The 18,442-nt window shown below is 49.4% G+C and overlaps 1 pseudogene; it reads right to left on the bottom strand.

The window, feature by feature from the left end:
- Positions 1-1,593: 1,593 nt before the first annotated feature.
- LOC129394936 (prothymosin alpha-like) lies at positions 1,594-17,617 on the bottom strand (annotated as a pseudogene).
- Positions 17,618-18,442: the final 825 nt, after the last annotated feature.

The raw sequence follows: 18,442 nt of genomic DNA, 5'->3' as shown, positions 1-18,442 counted from the left end.
GGAGGCTATGTCACAAATTAAGAGCGGGCCTCAAAAGTCCTGCAGCATTGCTTCTGTCACAGTTTGCTTATTAGAAGCCAGTTACTAAAGGCTGGTTCATATTCAAGGCAAGAGAAAGAAAACTCTCCTGGCCAGGTGTGGTGGCTCATGCCTGTAATCCCAGCACTTTGGGAGGCCAAGGCAGGTGGATGGCTTGAGGCCAGGATTCAAGACCAGCCTGGCCAACATGGTGATACCCCATCTCTACCAAAAATACAAAACTTAGCTGGGTGTGGTGGTACATGCCTGTAGTCCCAGCTACTCAGAAGGCTGAGGCACGAGAATTGCTTGAACCGGAAGATGGAGGTTGCAGTGAAATGAGATTGCACCACCGCACTCCAGCCTGGGTGACAGAGTGAGACCCTGTCTCAAAAAAAGAAAAAAAAAAGAAAACTCTCTTGATGGGAGGAATGGTTCTAGAAGAACTTGTGGGAACATACGTAACTGTAGCCATTGTTAGAAAATTTAATTTACCACGTAAGAGAAGGAGAGCTGGGATGAGGTGGAGGTGATGTTGATAGAGATCGGTGTCAATTTGTTTTGATTTTTTTGAGACAGGGTCTTGGTCTGTTGCCCAGGCTGGAGTGCAGTGGTGCAAACGTAGCTCACCGCAGCTTTGAACTCCTGGGCTCAAAGGATCCTCCTGCCTCAGCCTCCCGAGTGGCTAGAACTACAGGTATGCACCACCATGCCCAGCTAATTTGTATGTATTTTTTGGAGAGATGGGGTCTTGATATGTTGTCCAGACTGGTCTTGAATTCTTGGCCTCAGGCAATCCTCTTGCCACAGCCTCACGAAGTGCTGTGATTACAGGCATGGGCTACCGTGCCCAGCTGATGTCATTTTTGTTGTTGTTAGAACAACTCAGGAAAATAAAACTCCTGTTTATTGTTGGACAACATTGTTTCACACATACCTCAAATAGGCAAAAATAAATAAATAAATAAACAGCAACTTCATAGACAGAAAAGGAAAAAAAAGAAACCTTTTATCTTTGGCCCTTTTAACCATCTCATACAAACCAACAACTTATAGTACAGCTAAGTACGTACACACAAAAAAGTTACTGGAATGCTCAGAATAAGATTGTTTTTCTGTTGTCGTTTTTGCTTGTCTTACAAGGTTTTTTTCTCCTTTGAGATTATAACGAACATGGTCACACCACAAGTGAAGTTAGAAGCAGGACAGAGAACACTCTGAAGGCTGGTTTGGTCATCTGAGATCATTAAAAATGGCTGACCCTAACAATATGTACAAAAATATAAAATGTAAATTAAAAAATACAAATTTCCTTTTTAAATTATTTTTAAGGAAAAAAGCAGGGCCTTGGGAAGTTTTGGTTCTTTTTTCCTCCCCTGTTGCAAATTCTCATGGTTTGGGTTGGGTGGTGGAGAGCGCATGTCATCTGCGGGTGGCACTGCCCTCGGTGGGCAGGTGGGCCGTGTCATCTGCGGGTGGCACTGCCCGCAGTGGGTGGGTGAACGGGCCTCAATACTCAAAGGTGACCACATGTAGATTCTGAGACGGGAAGTGGAGGGTGAATAGGTCACTCTCCTAACATTTCCTTTTCTGCTGTCTAGTCATCCTCGTTGGTCTTCTGCTTCTTGGTATAGGCATCATCACTCTCATCATCGTCAGCTGCCCGCTTGACCTTGCAGACTCAGCTTCCTCGTCTTCATCACCATCCTCTTCCTCACCATCGCCTTCTTCTTCCTCCTCGTCTTCCTCCCCACCTTCTTCCTCTTCCTCATCTACTTCATTGTCAGCTTCCTGCTCCCCATTTTCCTCATTAGCCTTCCCATTAGCAGGGGTGTCTCTTCCATTTTCCGCTTCTTCCACAGCTTCCTTCTTCTTTAAGTCCTTGGTGGTGATTTCGGAGCTGGCGTCTATGGCTGCGTCTGACATGGTCCGGCACGCCAGTGATCCGATGCAGGGGATTAAAAAGAAAGCGACAGTTCAGGGACTCTGGTGATAAAGTGTCCGGAGTCCGCAGCGGTAAAGGCAGCTGCGGCGAGCAAGGAGCCGGACAAGGAACAATGCAAAGATGGCTTTTCAGAGCAGCCAGTGGGTGATGTCATTTTTTTATACAGGAGTCAGGGACCTGTGACCAGAAAGGAGTGAAAGAAGAAGCCCTGTCCTTATGTGGGAAGCATTCCAGGCAGAGGGAAGAGCAAAGTCAAAGGCCAGGCTGAAGTGGGAGTGTGCTTGACTTACCTGGAGAGCGCGAGAACTGGTGTAGCTTACGTGGAGTGAGAAGAGATGGGGAACATGTGAATGAGGTCAGAGCGGTTGCAGGAAACAGATTGCTGCTGTAGGCCATTTTAAAGACTTTTGATTTTCCTCTGAACTGCCGAGTATTTTCAGCAGAGGAGTAACTGATCTCACTTATTTTTAACGGGCTTACTCTGGCTGCTGTGAAAACAGATTTGGGGGTAAAAGGCAAGTCTAGAAGTGGGGGATCAACTAGGAGGCCATTGCAAAGATAAAGGCAGGACACGATGAATGCTTGGACCAGGATGATAGTGGAGGAGGTGAGAAATGGCCGGATGCTGGATATGTCTCTTATAATAGAGCTAACTGGATTTGCTGATGGATTGGAGTGGGTTAATGGATACACCATACAACTTATTTGTCTGGGGAAGTTCAGGTTTATATAATGAATTATACAGTCACCCTAGTACTGAGAAAAAGAGAGGAGCCAAGAATGACTCCAGACCGGCGTGGTGGTTCACACCAGTAATCCCAGCACTTTGGGAGGCCAAGGCAGGAGGATTGCTTGAGGCCAAGAATTTGAGACCAGCCTGGGCAATATAGCAAGACCCTGTCTCTACAAAATAGTTTTAAAATTAGCCAGGCACCTGTCACTAACCTGTAATCCCAGCTACTTGGGAGGCTGAGGCTGTAGGATCACTTGAGCCCTGGAGTTCAAGTCTAGCCTGGGCAGCATATGAGACCCTGTTTCTTGAAAAAAAAAAAAAAAAAAGAAAAGTGTTGTAAGGATTGTTACAGATATCGCCTGTTGTCAGGTGGTTTGCTGGCACAGCTTGGAGAGCTGCTGAGGCCCATGGGCCAGCTTGTCCCTGCCATGCAGCCCTAGATGGCTCTGCTCTGAAACATCGCCCTGCTGACCCGACCACATTTGCGTTTTGAGTTTTCTGTCCTCCCCTCACTGACAGCTGGCATTTTCCTTCTTGTTCCAGGCCTCTCCTCCTTTAATCCAGGGCTCGCCAGGCTATGACTGCTTGGTAACTGACTTACCAAGTACACCAGGATCATAGGTGAATGAGAGGCTGTCCTGTGACTGTCGGTCATGGCATGGGCTACTTTGAAGGCTTTTTTTTGCTTCTTCATTTTCCCTGGATAATTGCTTATTTGAAAGCAACTTTTGGATAAGTTGACTGGAACTATAAAAATTATTTTTTTGGCTGGGCACGGTGGCTCACACCTGTAATCTCAGCACTTTGGGAGGCTGAGGGGGGGCGGACCACGAGGTCAGGAGATCAAGACCATCCTGGCTAACATGGTGAAACCCTGTCTCTACTAAAAATACAAAAATTAGCCGGGCGTGGTAGCAGGCACCTGTAGTCCCAGCTACTCGGGAGGCTGAGGCAGCAGAATGGCGTGAATCCAGGAGATGGAGCTTGCGGTGAGCCAAGATCATGCCACTGCACTCCAGCCTGGGCGACAAAGAGAGACTCCGTCTCTTAAAAAAAAAAAAAAAAAAAAAAAAATATATATATATATATATATATATATATATATATATGTGTGTGTGTTTGTTGTTGTTGTTGTTGCATTAATTCAGTCATGCAGTTTTTGCTAGAGGCCCAACATAGTGTTAGCACCAACTGGGGTTACAGAGATGGGCTGGTTAGTTCATTGGTACAACAAATACTATTTAATGGTTGTGGGCCTACGGATGAAACAGACGTGTTTCAGGTTTACATTCTAGAGTGAGAAGGTAAACAAGACAATAGGGACATCAGTAAAATATCAGGCATGCAGTGGTGCCGAGTGCCACAGAGAGACCATCAGGCAGAGAGGCAGCTGGAAGGTGCTGAGAGCAGGGGCTGCAGTTGAAACAGGGCCGTTCTGGGCAGCATGCGAACCCAGCAGTGGGGATGGGGCGGAGATGTCCCCAGCTTCAGAACCCACCAGTTATGGATCAAGGCAGGTCCAGTGCTTCTCATCCCACTAGGAATAACTCCTGAATCCCTCTCCGTGGCCTGTGGCCGGGACAGTCTGGTCCCTGGCTGCCTCCTGACCTCGTCGTTTATCTCTCCTCTCTGCTGTTCAGCTCCCGCCACAGTGGCCTGTTTCTTTCCTTGCTGCTCCTGCAGCACAGCCCTGACTCGGGGACTTTGCGTGTCCCCTCAGCGCTGCAGGGCCCACTCCTTCCTCTGTCCTGGTCTCTGCTTAGCCAGCGCACGGTCAGGGAGGCATGGGTGGCCAGCCCGCAAGGAGCCAGGCCTCCCAGCACCCCTTCCCTTGTGTGGCCGCCTCCCACATGGGATCTCAGCCGGTCCTGGCTTCAACTAAACAGGACGTGGCAGGCGTGATGCCCTGCCAATTCCAGGCCTAAGCCTTGACACAGCCTGGCAGCTTCTGCTTCTGAATTTCAGGAGCCCCGAGCTGTCATGTAAAGAAGTCTGGCTGCTTTGCTGGAAAGGCCAAATGGAGAGACCATGTGAGAGGCCACATAGACAGGCCTTGTGGAGAGGGAAAGGTGCTGAGACTACCTGGAAGGGGAGCCCAGTTGACCAAACACCCCCACTGAGCCCATCCCCCCAGCCATCCCTGCCAGGACACCAAACATGTAAGTGAGGCATCCCGGCCGTTCCAGCCTGGCCAAGCGCCAGTGGACTGTAGCTGCAGAGAAAATCTGCATAGAACAAAAGAACTGCTGAACTGAGCCCAGTTAGTCCACAGAATCATGAGAGATAAGCAAATGATTGTTGTTTCAAGTCACTTAGTCTTGAGGTGGCTTAGCATGCAGTGAGATGACTGGAACACCTTCCCTGGCCACCCAAACTCAAATACTCAAATTGCATTTTCTTTCCTTTGCTTTTCTTCTTCCCTTTTTTTTTTTTTTTTTTGACAGAGTCTGGCTCTGTCGCCCAGGCTGGAGTGTGATGGTGCAATCTTGGCTCACTGCAACCTCCACCTCCCAGGTTCAAACCATTCTCCTGCCTCACTCTCCCAAGTAGTTGGGACTACAGGCGTCCGCCACCATGCCCAGCTAAGTTTTATATTTTTTGGTAGAGACAGGGTTTTGCCATGTTGGCCAGGCTGGTCTCTAACTCCTGACCTCAGGTGATCCACCCGCCTTGGCCTCCCAAAGTGCTAGGATTACAGGTGTGAGCCACTGCACCTGGCCCCTGTGCTTTTCTTCACACTTAAAATCTCCTGACATTTGTACGTATATTTGTTTACTGTCCAGCCCTCCCACAGGTCTGTAATCTCGACGAGGTGGGGAATTTTGTTGAATTTGCTCACTGCTTTCTTCCTGGAGCTCAAGACAGTGCCTAGATCAACACAGGCACTCAATAAATATTTGTAGAAAGAATGTATAAGTACCCATGTCCAGGCGCGGTGGCTCACACCTGTAATCTTAGCACTTTTGGAGGCCAACCTGGGCAGATCATTTGAGCCCAGGAGTATGAGAACGGCCTGGGCAACATAGGGAGACCTTCTCTCTAAAAAAAAAAAAAAAAAAAAAAAAAAAGGCCCGGCACGGTGGCTCATGCCTGTAATCCTAGCACTTTGGGAGGCCGAGGTGGGTGGATCACTTGAGGTCAAACGTTCGAGACCAGCCTGGCCAACAAAGTGAAACCCCATCTCTACTAAATATACAAAAAATTAGCCAGGCATGGTGGCGCATGCCTGTAATCCCAGCTGGCTGGGGAGGCTGAGACAGGAGAATCGCTTGAACTGGGGAGGCGGAGGTTGCAGTGAGCTGAGATCATCCCATTGCACTCCAGCCTGGGTGACAGAGCGAGACTTCATCTCAAAAAAAAAAAAAAAAGAAAAGAAAAAAATTTAAATAATAAATAAATATCCAATCTTCTAAGATCCAAACTGTCCTGCTTTTAGAATGACCCCTTTACTCTGAGAAAACAAAACAGAACAAAACACTCAATCCCCAGCCTGTAGGGGCACACGCTATTCTGTGAGGTACATCCTGCAACTGACCTCAGGCATGAAAATCCACACGTTTTTCTTGAACTGCACCATGGAAGATTGATTGGAAAACGAACTGAACATTTAAAAATAAACAATGACTTTAAACAAACTGAGTTCTATGTTTGGACAATCTCCTCTGTTCTGGGAGGAAGGGGTGAAGAGCGCCCAGGGCAGAGGGCCCTGCTCTAGCTGCCCCTGAGTCCCAGGGCCCCCTCCCTGCAGCCTTCGCCACGTACCAGTTCCTCCGCAAGAGGCCTCCTGAGCTCTGGGAGTCCTGCCTTCTACGCAAAGGGGCAGATTTGTGTCACCACCACCGTCCACACAGTTGCTATTTCAGTTGTCTCCCCTGTTCTGTCAGCCTGACATTTCCCCAGCCGATTCCAAGCCCAGTGTACCATTTTAGCTGACGTGGGTGAGCGTTTCGTGGGGACAGCAGATGGATGGAATGACAAATAGCAGGATGGTGGGGACAGCTGAGAAGCGCTTTTTCCTGTGTCGGATCTGTTGGCTGTGCACGTGCCCCGACGTAGTCTAGACACACTGCGGGGGCAGCGCATGTGCCAGGGCCCCGCCGGCGCGCGGGCTTCCATTTCTTTCTTTGCTGCTAATCGTGCCCATTCACACAGCCAATCAGCCAACTAGCCAGTTGTCTTGGTTTGAGCTCCAGCAGAAGCAGACCCCAAGATAGTAGTTTCTTTGACCCAGAAAGTGTGAGATGGTAGAGGGGAAGTGAGACTGAAAGAGAAGGCAGAGTAGTTATGAGCAGTCACTGCTGTGGACAGCCAGGGCTCAGTGCTGCTGGGTCTGGCCAGGTGACTGTGCAGAACCTGCCCCAGGGTTGTCCCGTGCTGGGCTATTCATCCACTAACTGCTGGTTTTCATTGCTTAAGTGTTGCCCCAGGGTGTTAACTCCATGGAACTTTGGCCTGATCCGCACCCAGACAAAACCCGCAGGCAGAAATTCTCAGGTTCTTAGTAAGAAGCCATCATTTGGAACAGCGAGTGTGAGGGTGTGGTCATTTGTAACACTGACCTGTGTGTCTGCCACATACCAGGCACTGAGTTAGACCAGGGGCAGAGGAAACATAAAATGGGTGGTTTAGGCCGGGCACGGTGGCTCATGCATGTAATCTCAGCACTTTGGAAGGCTGAGTCGGGTGGATCACTTGAGGTCAAAAGTTCGAGACCAGCCTAGGCAACATTGCAAGACCCCTGTCTCTACAAAAAATGTTAAAATCAGCCGGGCATAGTAGCACATGCCTACAGTCCCAGCTACATGAGAGGCTGAGGTGGGAGGATCACTAGAGTCCAGGAGTTCAAGGCTGCAGTGAGCCATGTTGGTGCCAGTGTTGCACTCCAGCCTGGGCAACAGAGCAAGTCACTGTCTCAAAAAAATAATAATAATTTGAAAGTTGGAGGCTTGCCCAGAGTCTAGTGGGGAGATGGATATACAAGCAGATGTGGTGAATACCTTGGCAGAGCCCTGTGTCAAATGCAACAGTAGGCAGAACAACCACGGACCATTCCTGGGAAGCTTCGCAGTGCAGGGAACATGAGCTGGGTCTTGTGAGCAAGACTCGAGTTCAGGGTTACGTAAGTGTAGTTCACAGTTCACAGTCTCCACACATATGGTGGCTGCCTTCCATGATGGGACAGCTGGGACTCCCCGTCAGTTAGAAGTTCTTGGAATTCCTAACCAGGGAGCTGCTTCTTGAGCATTCAGCAAAGAAACCTACCAAAGGAAGGGGCAGAGGCCTCTCGATCAATTCCATGTCCTGGGGTGACACCTGAGCTGCCGTGCAGGGAGTGAGGGCTGCCTGGTCGTCCTGGTGACAAGCTGGAGGTCCTGGAACTGGAAAGCAGTTGGAGAGGCCACCAGTCCTCTCATCTTTAGGCCCTACCACTGGCTGGCTCCTTGATTTTAGAGGCCCCCATGGATGGGGGAGGGATGCCATCACACTGTCATTTGTTCCCCTGGTTAATGAGCTGGTTCTCCCTTCCTCACAGCTCACCTCCTCATGCCTAGCCTCAGGGAATAGCCTTACAATCTGCTCTATTTATTCAGCATTTTACAGACTATGAGGGCTTGTGACATGTAGGCTCACAATTGGTTCTTAAGGGACCCTGTGAGGCAGGCAAGCTGTCATTAACTGCATTTTTCTTGAGAATCCCCAGGCCTCCAAATGTCGACAGGTGAGTTCAAGGTTACACAGCTAGGAGGTGGAAAGTCCCTGAGCCACACCAGGTCTTTGCCCCATGTCCTATATGTGTCTTGAGCTTCATGAAGGGGAAAGTTGTTAAACGGGCAATTTTCTCCCTCTTGTTTCTGGTCTAGCCTCAGCATTTCCTAAACGACTTGAGACAATTTTATGTACTGTGCTGTGCTGCTCTAAATAACACTGGAGTACACCGCAAAAAAGTGTATCCATTTTCTATATTTCTGATTCTATTTGGAAGAAAATCTCTGTAGATAACACAGCCTTTGTCACTGGCCTTTTGTTCGAATATCTTCTTTTTATGAAAGAGAGAGCAGCCCTCAGATTCTGCTTTTGGAAAGCAGAAGTGAGTTAGAATTAATAGCCCTGGTTTGTGGTTGTTTTTGAAACAGAGTCTCACTCTGTTGCCCAGGCTGGAATGCAGTGGTGCGGTCTCAGCTCACTGCAACCTCCACCTCCTGGGTTTAAGCAATTCTTGTGCCTCAGCCTCCCGAGTAGCTGGGATTACAGGTATGTGCCACCATGCCCGACTAATTTTTGTATTTTTAGTAGAGACTATGTTGGCCAGGCTGGTCTCGAACTCCTGACTTCAAGTGATCCGCCCACCTCGGCCTCCCAAAGTGCTGGGATTACAGGTGTGAGTCACCACACCCAGCTTTGTTTGTTTGTTTGTTTGTTTGTTTTTGAGATGGAGTCTCACTCCATTGCCCAAGCTGGAGTGCAGTGGCGTGATCTCGGCTCACTGCAACTTCCACCTCCTGGGTTCAAACGATTCTCCTGCCTCAGCCTCCTGAGTAGCTGGGATTACAGGTGTGTGCCACCACACCTGGCTGATTTTTGTATTTTTAGTAGAGACGGGGGTTTCACCATGTTGGCCACGCTGGTCTCGAACTCTTAACCTCAGGTCATCCACCTGCCTCAGCTCCCAAAGTGCTAGGATTACAGGCATGAGCCACCGTGCCCGGCCGTTTTTTTTTTTTTGGAGAGACAGGGTTTCCCCATGTTGCCCAGGCTGGTCTCAACCTCCTGAGCTCAAGTGATTCCCTTGCCTTGAGCTCAAGTGATTCCCTTGCCTTGGGCTCCCAGCGTGCTGGGATTACAGGTGTGAGCCATCATGCTCGGCCACTGCTTTGTGTTTACTGTATTTATTTTACAATAAATAAATTTATTTATTGCCTTCTATTTAGGGCAGGTGATAGTCACTTCCCATTGTAGTAGTTAACATGCTTCATGCCTCCTTTTGAAATTAATTTCTTTTTTTTTTTTTTTTTTTTTGAGACAGAGTTTCACTCTTGTTGCCCAGGCTGGAGTTCAATGGTGCTATCTCAGCCTATAGCAACCTCCGCCTCCCAGGTTCAAGCAATTCTTCTGCCTCAGCCCCCCGAGTAGCTGGGATTACAGGCATGTGCCACCACTCCTGGCTAATTTTGTATTTTTAGTAGAGATGAGGTTTGTCCATGTTGGTCAGGCTGGTCTCGAACTCCCGACCTCAGGTGATCTGCCCGCCTCGGCCTCCCGAAGTGCTAGGATTACAGGCATGAGCCACCGCGCCCAGCCTGAAATTAATTTCTTTAAATAAAAAGAGTGGGGCTGGGCACGGTGGCTCACTCCTGTAATCCCAGCACTTTGGAAGGCTGAGGCAGGCAGATCATGAGGTCAGGAGATCGAGACCATCCTGGCTAACATGGTAAAACCCCATCTCTATTAGAAATACAGAAATTTAAGTCTCCCCTCCCCCCTCTCCCCTCTCCCCTCTCCCCTCTTTCCACGGTCTCCCTCTGATGCCGAGCCGAAGCTGGACGGTACTGCTGCCATCTCAGCTCACTGCAACCTCCCTGCCCGATACTCCTGCCTCAGCCTGCCGAGTGCCTGCGATTGCAGGCGCGCGCCGCCACGCCTGACTGGTTTTCGTATTTTTTTGGTGGAGACGGGGTTTCGCTGTGTTGGCCGGGCTGGTCTCCAGCTCCTAACCGTGAGTGATCCGCCAGCCTTGGCCTCCGGAGGCGCCGGGATTGCAGACGGAGTCTCGTTCACTCAGTGCTCAATGGCGCCCAGGCTGGAGTGCAGTGGCGTGATCTCGGCTCGCTACATCCACCTCCCAGCCGCCTGCCTTGGCCTCCCTAAGTGCCGAGATTGCAGCCTCTGCCTGGCAGCCACCCCGTCTGGGAAGTGAGGAGCGTCTCCGCCTGACCGCCCATCGTCTGGGATGTGAGGAGCCCCTCTGCCTGGCTGCCCAGTCTGGAAAGTGAGGAGCGTCTCTGCCCGGCCGCCATCCCATCTAGGAAGTGAGGAGCGCCTCTTCCCGGCCGCCATCACATCTGGTAAGTGAGGAGCGTCTCTGCCCGGCCGCCCATCGTCTGAGATGTGGGGAGCGCCTCTGCCCCGCCGCCCATCGTCTGAGATGTGGGGAGCACCTCTGCCCTGCCGCCCCGTACGGGATATGAGGAGCGTCTCTGCCCGGCCGCCCTGTCTGAGAAGTGAGGAGACCCTCTGCCTGGCAACCGCCCCGTCTGAGAAGTGAGGAGCCCCTCCGCCCGGCAGCCACCCCGTCTGAGAAGTGAGGAGCGTCCTCCCTCCTCGTCCGGGAGGGAGGTGGGGGGGTCAGCCCCCCGCCCGGCCAGCCGCCCCGTCCGGGAGGTGAGGGGCGCCTCTGCCCAGCCGCCCCTACCGGGAAGTGAGGAGCCCCTCTGCCCGGCCAGCCGCCCCGTCTGGGAGGGAGGTGGGGGGGTCAGCCCCCCGCCCGGCCAGCCGCCCCATCTGGGAGGGAGGTGGGGGGGTCAGCCCCCCGCCCGGCCAGCCGCCCCGTCCGGGAGGGAGGTGGGGGGATCAGCCCCCCGCCCGGCCAGCCACCCTGTCCAGGAGGTGGGGGGCGCCTCTGCCCGGCCGCCCCTACCGGGAACTGAGGAGCCCCTCTGCCTGGCCAGCCGCTCTGTCTGGGAGGGAGGTGGGGGGGTCAGCCCCCCGCCCGGCCAGCCGCCCCGTCCGGGAGGGAGGTGGGGGGATCAGCCCCCCACCCGGCCAGCCACCCTGTCCAGGAGGTGGGGGGCGCCTCTGCCCGGCCGCCCCTACCGGGAAGTGAGGAGCCCCTCTGCCCGGCCAGCCGCCCTGTCCGGGAGGGAGGTGGGGGGTCAGCCCCCCGCCCGGCCAGCCGCCCCGTCCGGGAGGGAGGTGGGGGGGGTCAGCCCCCCGCCCGGCCAGCCGCCCCGTCCGGGAGGTGAGGGGCGCTTCTGCCCGGCCACCCCTACTGGGAAGTGAGGAGCTCCTCTGCCCGGCCACCACCCCATCTGGGAGGTGTACTCAACAGCTCATTGAGAACGGGCCATGAAGACAATGGCGGTTTTGTGGAATAGAAAGGGGGGAAAGGTGGGGAAAAGATTGAGAAATCGGATGGTTGCCGTGTCTGTGTAGAAAGAGGTAGACATGGGAGACTTTTCATTTTGTTCTGTACTAAGAAAAATTCTTCTGCCTTGGGATCCTGTTGATCTGTGACCTTACCCCCAACCCTGTGCTCCCTGAAACATGTGCTGTATCCACTCAGGGTTGAATGGATTAAGGGCGGTACAAGATGTGCTTTGTTAAAAAAAAAAAAAAAAAAAAAAAAAGAAATACAAAAAAATTAGCAGGACATGGTGGTGTGCACCTGTAGTCCCAGCTACTTAGGAGGCTGAGGCAGGAGAATCACTTGAAACCGGGAGGCAGAGGTTGCAGTGAGCCGAGATTGTGCCACTGCACTCCAGCCTGGCAACAGAGCGAGACTCTGTCTAAAAAAAAAAAAAAAAAAAAAAAAAAAAAAAAAAAAAAAAAAAAAGTGAACCTGTTTAATAGTCTTAAGTGGTCCTCAGATATGGCAAAAACAAAGTTTTTTTGTGGCACAGGAGTGACTGGAGTTTGGGAAATATGAGTTTGCCCAGTAGGGACTGAACTTTTTCATTATGATGATAACAATAAAACAGCTACTACTATGTTATGTGCTAGCTATTTCTAGTCTTTATGAATACCCTATGAAGTAGTTATTATTTTACCCATTTACAGACGAGGACACTGAGGCTCAAAAGCTTTAGATAACTTGCCTGGGTCATGCTGTTAGCATGGTGGGTTGTAAAAATGGGCCCATTGTTCCCTTTCCTGTTCCACAGCCCTTTGCCATGTGAGTTTTTGGCTCCTCTCTGCAAGAGGTGGAATTTATTTCTCTATCCTTTGGTCTTGCCTTGGCCACATGACCTGCTTTGGCAAAGGAGACATTAGTCAGCACGGCCCAAGCCGAGGCTTGTGAAGTGCTGTGTGCTGGGGCTTGTTCTGCTGCTGTCCGGAATCCTTCTGCTACTGCTGCGTGAATGCGAGCCCAGGTTAGCCCTCTGGAGGATGAGAGTCACCAGGCCCAGGCATCTCCATGGCCCCAGCTGACACCAGGCCAACCCTCAGACATCTAAGTGATGACATCCTAAATCATCTAGCCCCACTTGAGCCAGCACAGACCAGAAATGCTCAGCTTGACCTCAGAATCATGAGAAATAAGTCGTAAACCACTGAATTTGGGGGTGATTTTTATTTACTTGTTTTTGAGACAAGGTCTCACTCTGTCACCCAGACTGGAGTGCTGTGGCACAAACATGACTCACTGCAACCTCTATCTCCCAGGCTCAAGCGATCCTCCCAACTCAGCCTCCCAAGTAGCTGGTACCACAGGCATGTGCCACCACAACCAGCTAGTTTGTTTTATTTTGTTTTTTTCCGTTTTTTCTAGAAGCGAGTCTCACCATGTTGCCCAGGCTGGGTGATTTATTGCACAGCAAAGCTAACTGATAGTGTTAGTGAGGAGAAAAGATGGGGCTGGACCTGGATTTTCTCCCTCCAGCCTTTCCCATGTCAGCAAATAACACACATGCCCCAAACCTACAACTTACCTTCCATTTATACTTCTTCACCACTCTTCTCATTCAAACCCTCAGGCAAGGCTCCCAAAATACATCTCGAATCTTCCTTCCCAGCACCTCCTCTGCCATTTCTCTAGGCCAGCCTACCTCTTCTATCATCTAGACTGAGAGTCGGCAGACTTACTCTATAGAAGTCCAGATAGTAAATACTTGAGGCTTTGCAGGCCATACAGCCTCTGTTACCTACTTAACCTGCAGCTACAGAAGGAAAGCAGCCAGAGACAAAAGCAAATGGGTGATGCTGTGTTCCAGGAAACCTTGACTTACAGACACTGGAATTCGAATCTTTATAATTTTATAAAAATTATATATGCCATAAAAAGACTCTACTTTTGATTTTTTTTTCAAACATTTAAAAATGTAAAAACAACTCTATGCTCACAGACCGTATAAAGACTGTATCAGGCAGCAAGCCGGATTTGGGGGATGAGCCAGTGTGCTGACTCCTATTATAATAACTCTGTCTATAATAGTCCAGCCAGGCTGTGCTTCAGCACTTGCCTCCTGCATTCTGCTCTCCAAACAATGCTGATCTGCTTCTGCTGCTGCTGCTGCCGCCGCCTCCTCCTCCTCCTCCTCTTCTTCTTCTTTTTCTTCTTCTTCGTCTTTTAAATAATTTTAATTAAATTAGGCCAGGTACGGTGGCTCATGCCTGTAATCCCAGCACTTTGGGAGGCCGAGGCAGGTGGATCATTTGAGGTCAGGAGTTCGAGACCAGCCTGGTGAAACCCCATCTCTACTAAAAATACAAAAATTAGCCAGGCATGGTGGCGTTGGCATGCACCTGTAATCCCAGCTACTCGGGAGGCTGAGGCAGGAGAATCACTCGAACCTGGGAGGCAGATGTTGCAGTGAGTTGAAGTGGCGCCATTGCATTCCAGCCTGGGCGACAAGAGCAAAACTCCATCTCAAAATAAATAAAATAAAATAGATAAGATAAAATAAAAAAAAATAGAGGTGGAGGTCTCACTATGTTGCCCAGGCTGGTTTCGAACTCCTGGGCTCAAGTGATCTCCTGCCTTGGCCTCCCAAAGTGCTGGGATTACCGGTGAGAGCCACTGCACTTGGCCCCGATCTTCTTAAAAGGCAATGGAATGGCTTTATTCCCCTGCTTATCCCTGTCTTTCCATCTTAGAGTAAAATCTAAACTCCTTACCATGGCATATTGAGTTTGACATCATCTGGCTCCCCCGCCCACTTCTGCAGCCTGCAATTCCTTTCCTTTCCCCACTGCCTTCTGGCCACCCCTGTGTTCTTATAGCTCCTGTAACATGCTGTTCTTTCCTACCTTGGGGCCTTTGAACATGCTGATCCTTCTGCTGGAATATTCTTCCTGTGGCTCTCTGCAGTGCTGGCCACGTTTCCTCCTTTCCTCCTTCAAGTATCATGTTATGTGTCGCCCCTCAGAGGAGCCCTCTCTGACCACACAATCCAAAGTTGCAATTCTCCTCCTGGCTCAGTGATCCTCTGTTTCTTCATGGCACTGTCAATCTGTAATTTTCATACTAACTTTCTCACTTATTAATTGTTTGCCCTTTCTCTAGACTGTCAGCTCCATGCATTTTGCAAAAAACTAGCACAAGGCAGACATGAATATTCAATAAGACATTTGTCGGGTAAAGGAATGAATTACCACCTATGATGGTCAATCTTAGGTGTCAGCGTAACTGGATTAATGACACCCAGACAGCTGGCGAAGCATTATTTTGAGGTGTCTGTGAGGTGTTTCTGGAAGAAACTGGCATTTGAATCAGTGGACTGAGTAAAGAAAATCCATCCTCACTCAATGTCAGGGGGCACCGTCCATCAGCTGAGGGCCAGGATAACAAAAAGGCAAAGGAAAGGAGGATTTGCTCTGTTTTCTGGAACTGGAACACCCTTCTTCTCCTGCCCTTGGACATCAGAACTCCAGCTTCTCCAGCTTTTGGACTCTGGGACACCAGTGGCCTCCTGGATTCTCAGGCTTTCGGCCTGAGACTGAGTGCTATCAGGTTCTCTGGTTCTGAGGCTTTTGAACTTGGACGGAGCCATGCTACCAGCTTCCCTGGTTTTCCAGCCTGCAGACAGCAGACCGTAGGACTTCTCAGCCTCCATAATTGTGTGAGCCCATTCCCCTAATAAATCCCCTGTCATATACCTATATCTACAAGCCCTGTTGGTTTTAGCTCTCTGATTTATACACCGTCTAACTACAATCCCATGACTTTCTTCAGCATCGCATCCTTATCTGTACTGCCTCATTAATCCTATTTTGCAAGTCTTGTTTCACTGCGAGACTCCCCTAGTTCTACACAAAGCTTTCATTTCTTTTTTTTTTCTTCATATACTCAAAACTTTCAAATCACTGAGCTCACAAGTCAACCCACAGCCTCTTATCAAAGGGGTGACCAGCACTAACCAAATTTCTCTGGTGAGCCATTCTGATACCCAGCTCTTTTTCTGCTGCTCTAGGAAATGGCAGTTTCCTCTGTTGTTTGTCTCTTTACTCATCTCTCTCTTAAAACACTATTCTGGGCCAGACATGGTGGCTCACGCCTATAATCGCAGCACTTTGGGAGGCCAAGGTGGATGGATCACCTGAGGTCAGGAGTTCGAGACCAGCCAGCCAACATGATGAAACCCCGTCTCTACTAAAAACACAAAAAATTAGCCAGGTGCGGTGGTAATGACCTGTAATCCCAGCTACTCGGGAGGCTGAGGCAAGAGAATCGCTTGAATCCAGGAGGCAGAGGTTGTAGTGAGCCAAGATTGTGCCACTGCACTCCAGCCTCGGTGACAGAATGAGACCCTGTCTCAAAAAAATAAATAAATAAAAAGATGTTTTGGGTTCAGATTTGAGAGTTTTTTTCTTTTTGTTTTTCATTTTACTTAAGAAATAGATATAAAATAAGTAGTTTTTTTTGTCTTTTTGTTTGTTTGTTTTTGTTTTGAGACGGAGTCTCGTTCTGCCGCCCAGGCTGGAATGCAGTGGTGCAATCTCTGCTCCCTGCAACCTCCCCCTCCCGGGTTCAAGTGATTCTCCTGCCTCAGCCTCCTGAGTAGCTGGGACTGCAGGATGTGCCACCACTCCCGGCTAATTTTTTGTATTTTTAGTAGAGACGGGGTTTCACTGTGTTTGTTACATATACATCTGAAATAGTGAAGTAACAGAAAAAGGTAGAATATGAACAAGAATCAAAGTGGGTGGTAAAAACAAAGGCACCACAAGAGTTCAGTGAAGGGTAGAGTCGGTTCCACGGAGGAAGTAGTTGATCTTTGCCCAGTGCCTATTCCACGTTCAGCATTTGTCACACATTTCCTATGTTAATCTTTCCAGCAACACTGAGGTTAATACTCTTCCCCAAATTACTAGTGAGGAAAAAGGCATGGAGAGCTGAAGTGACTGTTGGCATTGCACAGCAGGATTTGAACCCACCCCTGCCCAATTCTGAGGCTCCTGCTTCCTGCCCTATACCATTTGTTTCCTGTGGAGCAGGTAAGACTTGAGCAGATCATCAGTGGGATTGCGGTTCAGGCCCAAGCTCTTAGGCAAGATATGGCTGAACAAAGGGAGGAAGGGAAGTTATTTTATGCAAAGGTGTCAGCACAAACAACAGCTTAGAAATGGGTGAGACTGGTGCAGTAGGACAGTCTAGACTTGCCTAAATGAATGCTTCTAATCACAGTTGACCTTAGCTTGCTGTTCTTTAGAATTTGTTTTCTTTTTTAACTTTTTTTTTTTTTTTGAGACAGGGTCTCCCTCTGTCCCCCAGGCTGGAGTGAAGTGGTGTGATCTTGGCTCACTGTAGCCTCTGCCTCCCGGGCACAAGTGGTCTTCCCACCTCAGCCTCCTGAGTAGCTGGGCCTGACTACAGGTGTGCACCACCACGCCTGGCTAATTTTTGTATTTTTTGTAGAGACAGGATTTTGCCATGTTGCCCAAGCTGGTCTTGAACTCCTGGGCTCAAGCAATCTGCCAGTCTCAGCCTCCGAAAATGTCGGGATTACTTGCACAAGCCACCGCACAGGGCTTCTTTTTTAAAAAAACTTTTAATATGCCATTAATTTAGTGATACTATTACTTAAAGACACATTAGGTTACATTTCAGCAACATTGCTTTTTTACACTGTTACCTTTAATGAACATTTTTGTTCATTACAAAATTGTAGCATGTTACCTAACCTGTTAGATAATATTTGTTATCTAACAGATCTTTAAAACTATATCTATGTCTCTGATGATTAATATCTAACATTTTCATACACTTTTCAATCCTTTTAGACGTCCTCACAGAGAATGGCTGAGGCTGATTGGGACGCATTAACTGGGGCTCTGGTGAGCCGACTGAGCTGAGTCCCCTGCAGCGCCTGTATGACCTGCACCAACGTGGGAATTGCCATCTCTCCTGCTGGAAAATCAGTGCTGCCTGTGGGAAGCCCGCCCTGGTTGGAGCTGCAGTTTCCTACCAGTTTGGTAAATAGCCTCATTTCTAATTTATCTCACTCCACTTTTCTGAACCAGTGACCCAGATGCATTTGGTAGCAAGGGGCCTCACTGAGCTGTGTAGCCAGGCTTCTATATTATTGTAGTAGAAAAAGTGAGAAGTACAAGCTGCCTGAAAATACAGAGGTAAAGGAAGAACACTCATGTAGTTGATTTTATTCAAAACAGACCTGTGTTGGTGACTAAAATGCCCAAATTACCCGGAGATGTAGGTCCGCCCATTTTTGGCTTCTGCCCCATAATTGCAGTGTACTTCTCTCACCACTAGATGACAGTCGCGTTTTAAAGCAGATTTTATTCACGCATTAATGCTGTTCCAAAAAAAAAAAAAAATGGTTTTCATACCGTCAGAAGAGGGGCTCACAACTCTTGTGTTAGAGAATATGCGAGAAATCAGGAAATTTCAGACACCACTGGTGGGACATTAAGTCGATGTCACACTGTTTTGGAGAGGAATTTGGTGGTAATGTTTGAGCTTTGACCCAGCAGAGACACATCCAGGTCTGATCATTTGATAGGAGGATGGCTAACATTTTGTTCCCACCATGTGTCAGGCACTTTTCTGAGTGCTTCGCTCATTGAATCCT

The sequence above is a fragment of the Pan paniscus genome, chromosome 21 (genome assembly GCF_029289425.2).
Source record: "Pan paniscus chromosome 21, NHGRI_mPanPan1-v2.0_pri, whole genome shotgun sequence".
NCBI lineage: Eukaryota > Metazoa > Chordata > Mammalia > Primates > Hominidae > Pan > Pan paniscus.
The sequence above is the reverse complement of the archived record's forward strand: the minus strand, read 5'-3'. Positions and strand labels throughout refer to the sequence as shown.